Consider the following 8,708-nt stretch of genomic DNA (forward strand, 5'->3'; position numbering starts at 1 on the left):
AACGGAAAGGAACACCAGTTTTAGTTACAACCAGTAGTACAACACTGCATCAAGAAAAGTAACACAATAGCCCAACCTGATTACAGAACGCAAGTACACTTGGATTAAAAACATGAGCTTACCAAAATCCTAGTGCTCAATACTGAATAAATAACTGCAATACAGTAGACAGTTTCATGCCACTGCAGTGTCCTCATTCCCCCTCAGAAAAGCTACTGGTTTCCCAAAACACAGTTACATCCACGGAATTTTCTTACCTAGTCACCGAACAAGTGTTGCACCATAGGGCTGCTTGGCTGGATGTTACTTAAAACCATCTGGCATATAAATACGCATCATGCCATTCACAGAGTCCTAAAAATACCTTCTGCCTTTTTTGTCACTAATAAATACTGTCTTCCAATTGAAACAGCGAGATTTTCTTTTCGTTAGCAAAACCAGCTCTCAAGGAAGCCAAAATTTTGTGTATGTCTCCAGAGAAAGATGCATGCATTTTGTAACACAGTCTTTCCTTCTTCACCCACAGCTTAGAAAACAGCAAGATTAAAAAACCCACACTGACAACTTATTTTTCCATGAATCTCTCTCACATTAAAGATCCGTGTATCTAAATATGAGTTTAACAACCTTCCAGCACTGTATACAAATGCAAAATGTATGAGAGCTTACAAGGTCAGCTACACACAAGTAAGCTGCTTAATACCTTTCCTAAATGTTTAAAATCTACTTAGCTCTTCCTTGCATTTTGTGTCTGCAAAGCTTACCAAAATAACAGTAAATCCACAGATACATGCAAAATAACTAGATCAGGCACACTTCTACATGAAGAGCGGAACAGAAGAACACTCACCTTTTTCCAGAAGAGTCGGCACTAAAGAAGCAGTGCAATGTTACATAGTGAAAATACATTTACTGCAGTAGCAGTCAAATCCAGTTGGTGTCTTCATTCTCAGCGAACAATAAAACGCTGAGCCTGAAACTTAACGCTTTGCTGCTGAGTACTGCTTGCAAGTCCTAGCTGGGAACAGGGGAACAGACACAAGCTTCTCTATGACAACAGGCTAATTTGGATGGGTCTTAGGACATGAATGCTGCAAGGTTATTTCTCATTTGACTGTATATACTGCCCCAAGAGCAATGATCTCTTTTCCTATTTGGGAGCTTTTTTCTCCCCGTATTCCTCTTTTCCCCCACACACACACCTCCCCTCTTTTTCAGCTGATGCATGATCCATATGGATCCATGGATTTGTCAACATAAATAAGACTGGTCATTTAACTGCTGTTCACTAGGAAAGCATAATCAATCAACGCATTTCTAAAGCATTCTTCATCACAATATCAACGGGTGATGCTACAGAAACACATGAGAAAATGACCATTAACTTGTACGTTAATCTCAATTCTAAAAAAAAGCCTTTACTCCTCATTTTCCAAATCATTACTTATTTTATAAATGTTCCATATTTTGACTGAAATTTTCTAGGTATGCTTTCTGTTTGCCTTAGGAAATCCTCATCAAAAGTGCTTTGAGCTTTTTTCCAGTCTTTCACAAGCAAAGTGAAAACACATTTCACAATTCTAAAAAAATAAAAATAAAAAACCCCCACCAGACTTTATTTGCACAGCCCTTCTGCCAAAAAAGCTGGCAGCAAATCTGGCAGCAAAACAGACCTCACTGAAGTACTCTGGAGTGGGACACTGAAAACCGGGCTTGACCAGTCTCAATCTTAAACCTGTGACTACTGACCATGGGCACTGCATTCTGCACAAGTTTTTCCTGCAAATCCCAGTTCTGCAGTTAGCACCAAGCAGACATCTATCATCCACCTGGGCAAACACGGTACTGAAATCAACGGCTGTACACAAAAAAACACCACACACAAAAGACATATGCAAAATCAGTCTTGAAACTTGGAAAGACTGCACCTGAATATGTAAAAAATCCTATGGTTGAAACAGCACTAACCTGTCAGCTACTTGCTGTAGCTCCACAGTCTGCCCTTGTAACTTGGTCTGGTTAGCCCAGGATCAGGTACATTTATGGAGCCTGAGTAACAGATATTAGTGTACATTGACATTAACTGTTTAAAGATAAAGATTAGGTGTAGCAGCAGAACTGTGAGTGAGGTTAAAACAAGTTACAGTTTAAATCCCTAAACTGCCTCTGATAGAAAAATATTTAACTCCTTCTAAACTGCTTGGAGTTCTTGACTCCTATTACATTTCTCCATGCTATTAAGAGATGGCACAATCTTAAGAGATTTCCTCAATACATCAGGTCCTGCCTGTTTTGCTTAGCAGGTAGCCATTGTTAAAAAATGTGGAACTGAAATACTAAAAGTAGCCACTGAATTGAAATCAACACCCATTTGCACTCCTCATGTCCAGAAACAAAGGTTTACCTGGAGGTTTTCACTCCAAGCTTTAGCACAGAGTCCACAGTACCCATGCCATTTGGAACAGCAGACGCATGGGACTTTCACTTTTCCCTATAAGAAACTCTTAAGACCTGGCCCAGGACACATACCTACAATGAAAACACTTTTACTCACATCTAAACTAAGCTATGATTTTAATATAAGCTTACCTTGCTAAATATTGTAGTGAGTTTTCCAAGGGGTAGGGAGTTTTCCAAATATGTAAAGAAACAGACCTTCTATTAGCCACCTTCTGGAAAAAAAACAAACCAAACCAAACCATTTTTGTGGACATTAACTGTTGGATTAGAATGGCAAGTCACTAGCATAAAGAAATTTTACACTGCCTTTAAGGAGAGCAAATTTCTGCAAGTTATGCTAAAAAATTAATTTTCTTTGTCTTTCATTCCCTTCTATGTGATCTTACAGACTCAGTCTCTCCTTCTCCAGAGAAATCCCTTCTAGGAATGAACTGCGGACTGCTCCTTTTCCATCCCGTTATTCACTTCTACTTATCTATTGCCAATGTTTCTAATGGGAAAACACACTCAGGATTTTGATGTTGCAATCAAGGATGTTGCAACAAGATGAATAGCAGATCAAAAAATACATTTTCCCCACTTCACTAGAAGCCAGGCTTTCCAACACATTGCTAGTACAGGTCAACATGCAATCCAAAACAGAGCCCTCTCTTGTTTCACAAGCACTGCATCTCAGTGTCTGCTGACACAAGAGAGAAGAAATTCATGCTGACAAAATTAGCTAATCGAGAAAAAGAAAACTAAACAAAGCACTTCTAACATATATGAGAGGTAACAACAGAGACCAATTCGTTCTTGATGTTATACTCCAGGAATTTACAAAACAGTGAAAATACCTACAAAGGTCGATTCACAAGGGGCTGTGTATCAAAACAAGATAGATCTGCACTCCCTGGAAAAGGATCTCTGTTTTAATTAAGGCCACCTCCAAGGTTTAAAGCATCTATATGCTATCCTTAGCTGCACAAGAAAATCTGTGCCATTCAGCCAAGTAATACTTGGGACATTTTTCCATAAACTAAAAAGAAGACTTCCATGAGCATGCTCCTAACATTCATCAAGTATTTCCTTAAATCAGTTTGGCACATAGGATATGTTTACTGAAGTTCCCTCTTTTCAGCATGCCTCTGCAAATTTATTAGCTTAACCTGTCCATTTAGAATGCAACTTCTTAAATGGTCCAATGTCTCATAGTTGAAGTCTTAAGAATGACAAAAAGTTATTGCAGGTAAGCAGGTAACATTTCTCCATGCACATATTCCTTCCCTCTTGTACAGTAAGAGGGATTTGTTTTTGTCAAGGTAGCTTGCTCCACAGCAAGAGATCAGAGCATGCGCACAGCCACTGTAGCACAGCTGATAGAGTATAACTTCTCAGTCACAACAAACCTTCAGTGTCAGAAGTGCAGAAATTGCAATGCCACTACTGCCACAAGAGAGAAAACCACAACAGCTCACCAGCTCTAAACTGAACTTACAGCCAGCAAAGACATCAGAGTACCTACCTGTGTGCAGCATGGGGCAATGGAATCCAGACTCCTCCCTAGCCTGCACACCTATTTCTCACTCATAGTATAAAACATTAAGTAGGCAGCACAAAGTCCTGAGGTTCCCTGCGTTAGGGGTTTCTAGCTAGTGTAAACAGTGGAAAAGCTGATTCATCCCTAAGCAGTGTATTCCAGTTTCAAACATGCAAGTTATCAGGCTGCCAAAACCTAGACTGCACAAGAAAGGGCTGAGACACAGCGTGTGACTCTTCCAGGCACTTCAATCCATACTCTGCATTTAGGAACATCAGTCATTTAACCTACAGACTTGGTATATTTTCACATCTCAGGGAAGCAGTTCAGAAGTTCATACAAGAAAATATATGAAACTTTGTATACTTGCAGTCAACTTTTGATTGAAACAATGTGATCAGATTCCTAATTTTCCCCCTTTTTTGTTGCAGTGTACTTCTAGGTTTCTTAGACTTTTCAAATAAAGTATTTACACTAATTACTACACAATGCTGACTCACACGAGAAACATGCTAGAGCAGAGCTGAAGGATGTGGTGGATACTATCAACTCTTACACAAAATGAGCTAAACAATGTATTTACTGATGCTACTAAGCCCTGGCTTAACAGCCAAGGCCTTTGTACTAACAGTACTTCATACATTAACACAGTAGCTGCAACAGCAGATGCATTCATCTCCATAAACCACCATATGTTTTGAAAAGAAGCCTTCAATAACAATCAAGAGGGATGATCTACCTCCCACACTCTAACAGGGGCTGAGAGTTAGAAATCCAGAGACTTCACCTCTGGAATACTTTTTCAGAAAGAATAAACATTAATTTCTGCACTTGAAATATACAAACATGCTTTTTGCTCTTCAACAGCAAGCAAACAGCTGTATTGCAGCACCTCTCAAATATGAATAGCACTAAAGAAAATTACTTCATTTTAGGGATACCTGTAACTGCAGTATTGTCTAGCCAGGCAGATCAGACTGTTCAGGAAGCCAATAAACTGAACTGTCACAGAAGGAACAACTGGTTTGGGTTTGGTTTGTTTGTTTCCAAAATGTTACCTTTTCCCTTCAGCTGGAAGCCTCCCCTTAACTTCTCCGGTTCAGTAATCACAACACAGCTGCCACCGTGCCAAATTCAACCACCCAGCTGCTGAGAGCCCAGCCTTTTTACAGAACCTGCTGAGGTTCTGAGATCCTCCCTCTGTTCTTTTCACCCCCATGGTGCCCTATTCTTTCTTGCTGGAAGATCCAAAAATCCCCATTTTTACTGTCTGCTCCAATACTTCCAATCTCATACATTTGACCCACGGTTTGTGCCCCTCCACACACATGCCCTACAACTACCACTAAAAATTTGAGTTTCCTAGCATTTACATGAGGAAACATGTTTTGTAAAGACAAATTTTAAAAATACTAATAATCTACCTTTATTTCCTTTGCCTTGTGTTTCAGAGCTTTCTTCCTCCTAAAAAGCTTGAATCACACCTACTGTTACTTTACATCACTATGAAAATGATGAACCATGCAATTCACCCATTCTCATCAACTACTGCCACACAGCAGCTTATCAGGAACTCTAATTTGTGCATAATGGACTACCAATTTGCATCCTCTTAGACAAAAGTGATTAGATAGCAGAAGATGGGCAACAAGCCCTGATATCTGCAGTCAGAATCTCTTAAACCAGAACACATGTCACTTAGACTGCTGGCTTCCTCCTCTGAGGCTGAGATGAAGGCTCATTAGAGCTGCAGTATTATCTGTTTCCTTCCCTGCTGCAGAAGAGCTTCTAAAACTCCGCAGGAGCTTATCTTACCAAGAGATGAGGAAAAGCTTATGCAGAAGGCACACAGTTCTTCAGAGACAGTTATAGTGGGAGAGGCCAATTGCTTGTTAATCAAAAGCCTCTTATCTGGAACCTGCTGTTCTAAAATGAGGTCTAGAAATCCCAGCCGGAGTATTTCACATACACAGAGGTTCTGTACAGAGTAGCAGGGCAGAAAAAAACTGTCAGGAAGAGGTTGGTACCATCCTTTCCTGGGCACAGCCTGCACTTGGATCAGCTTAAACTCATCAAAGATGTCTGAGAGCAGCTTCCTATTGAGATGAGATCCATATGAAAGGGAAAAAAAAAAAAAGCAGACAATAGAATAAGAAGTATTCATGAATATTTAATTCTTGAATATTCTTGAAAGAGTATACTCTCAGACTACTCTAAGAAGGGATTTGATCTTACATTGAAATAAATTTACAGAAAAATTCTAAAAAGAACAAGTAAACATGTTGGCAGAGCGCTGCTGATCCTGCCCACCTGCATGATCACTGTACTGGCATTAAGAGATTTCACCATTCCTTCAAACAGAAAGCAATACTCCAAATACAAAGGACCAAACGGATATAGCACAGATTGTTTACTGAGCAACAACAAAGCCAGATCACGAGATATTTTTTTTCTTTGGAAGAGTAGGGCTATACTTTATATCTAGTTAATAAAGTTCTGTTAGGTCTACAGCAGCTGTCCTGCAACTGATAGTGAAAACATCTCATGATACAGTTTGGCAGAGATGCTGTACCAGAAAGCATTAGTCTTTTAATTAGTCTCAATGGCAGTTTTAAGGCTGACACCTATAAAAAGAAGTGAATGAAGGTCAAGCAGCTCTCTGGAAAGGCAGCTTCTGAACGCAGTTTGCTTCCAGTGCCACATTACAGCAGAGTCCGACCTGCTTAGCTCCCCACTACCAGCAGGTTGCTTGCTCAGCTCCATCTGTTTGCATGCAAACAGGGGATGAGAGAACCTTTCTTTTGCTTTGCAAGTAACTTGGAGACAGCTAATGAGCCATCCGCATTTCTATTACAGCCTTCCTTATAAAGATTTAAGCTACGGAAAGAAAGAAAAAAAAAAGAAAGAAAAATACCACATGGCAATGGGAGCTGACTACAAGGGCTGGAGACCAGCCACACAGAATAACACGTATTTGCTAAGAGGAAAAGGGAGTCTCAATGTTGCAAAGTATACACTGAAAACCACAGGGAAAGAAAACAAAACAAAACAAAACAAAAAAACAACAAACAAAAAAAAACCGAGAAACTGTTTCAAAATAAATTTCCCAGTCATAAGGATAAGAAAAGCTTTACCACACCACGGAGTCAGTCAGCCCTCCACAGCGCAACGACTGCCCTCGCCCTGCAGACCAATCAATGAAAGGAGCAGCAAAACTAACGCACAGCTCCTCACGTTTCGGGCTGACAGTTGCATAGTTTCAGCCTACCTGCAGGCGGGATACTACTGCTGCTCCTCCACACACATTTAAAGACTAAAAGAAATAAGAATTACACTGTTTTCCACCCTATGTGACATAATCCGCGCCGGCCCGGGCGGTGCTTCCCAGGTTGACCTGGCAGCCCTCTCCATGCGGCACCGACCCGCCCGCCGCAGCCCGCCGCCGGGAGCCCGCTCGTCTCAGCCTGAAATGGGGAAGCCCTGAACGTGACCGCGACCGCCCCGAGCAGGGCCGGCAGGAAATAAGACTCGCTACATCTCAGCCAGATTCCGCCGCTTCCCTTAGGGCAGGCGGGAAACCCGCAGGGTCCGGCCTGATGCCTCCACCAGCCCCATTCCTCACGCCAGAAGGCTGCCCCTTACACCGGCGCCGGTTCGCCTATCCCCCAACTGTGTCCCTCAGAACCCCGGAGCCGCCACCCCGCACTCACCGCGGCGGCGGCCAGCGGGACGCGGCGGCGGCATCGCCTCTCCGCCTGCCCCGTGCCTTCAGCGGCTGCGGCGACAGCGCGCACCGCTCCCGCGCGGCCGTGGCGCCACGTGACCGCTCCCGCCTCCTTCCCCAGCCTAAGCAGTCACGTGAGGCGGTAGGGGAGCGGCCGCCATGACGGGGGGGGGGGTGTCGGGTCAGGCTGGAGGATGGCGACCGCTGAGGTGGGAGGGCGGTGGGGTTTCTGCCTGGCCCTTTTGTGCTGAGCGATGCACTGCCATGAATCTATGGGGGATTCACGCCTGGAGGACTGTGGATGTGCGGCCTTCTCTCCCCCTGTCTCCTTAGAGTTCTACATGTGCCCATTCTCCCAGGCTTGCGCGTTCTCCTGCAGCTCGCTCTAAAGAATAAACCCCGTAACAGTCCCTCAAGGAGCTTTGGGCTTTATGGCTTAATGGCGCCTGGAAGCACTTGTCCTGGGGCTTTGAAGGGGAGGAAAGAGACATAGGTCAGGCTGATGGAGGATGTCTGGCTAACTGGCGGTGTTTTCCTCACCATGTAGTTTGACTGTCTGGAATGAGGGAACTGATCACTTCAGTGGGAAGGGGAAGGTAGCTGAGAGAAATCAACCACAATTACCATAAGATAGCCCAAGCTTAACAGTTAATGTGCATCTATAGCGACAAGAGTATACATTCCTCAGCTGGAGGGGCATGATGAATCCTCGGATCTTTCATATCCAGAGTAAGTGATGTAACTGCTGACATAGTAGACAAAAGGGTGGTGGGGTAGCTTCATCACTGAGCTGTCCGGGCAGGACCTGACTTGGCAGGTGTCCTTTCAGGACGGGGGGGGGGTGAAACAAAGGGTGTTGGGTTTGTAAACCCTGGTGAGGTTTAAGAACAAACTGTCAGATATGCTCAGCACAGTGAGGACTGGGAACTTTTTTGTGAATACGCAGATAGAGAACATGAGCTGCTGAGTGATGCTTTGAAGATGGCAGATTTCATTCGAGTGACA

The 8,708-nt window shown here is 43.1% G+C and overlaps 1 protein-coding gene across 5 annotated transcripts in view; it reads right to left on the minus strand.

Annotated features, from left to right (window-relative positions):
• The window catches only part of GALNT11 (polypeptide N-acetylgalactosaminyltransferase 11), a 50,001-nt gene extending 42,230 nt beyond the window's left edge, over positions 1–7,771 (minus strand). Inside the window, exon 1 of one of the 5 annotated variants that reach the window (XM_057416470.1) lies at positions 7,690–7,771. The gene's annotated coding sequence lies outside the window, so the exon portion shown is untranslated. Of the gene's footprint in view, positions 1–122; positions 144–850; positions 1,002–1,928; positions 2,060–7,689 lie in introns of those variants that run through there. The other 4 variants (XM_057416469.1, XM_057416472.1, XM_057416468.1 and 1 more) reach the window with 4 other exon arrangements.
• Positions 7,772–8,708: the final 937 nt, after the last annotated feature.

Source organism: Pezoporus wallicus, unplaced genomic scaffold, assembly GCF_028554395.1.
Source record: "Pezoporus wallicus isolate ANWC-B61680 ecotype Strahan unplaced genomic scaffold, APGP_CSIRO_Pwel_v1 contig_3847, whole genome shotgun sequence".
Taxonomy (NCBI): Eukaryota; Metazoa; Chordata; class Aves; order Psittaciformes; family Psittacidae; genus Pezoporus; species Pezoporus wallicus.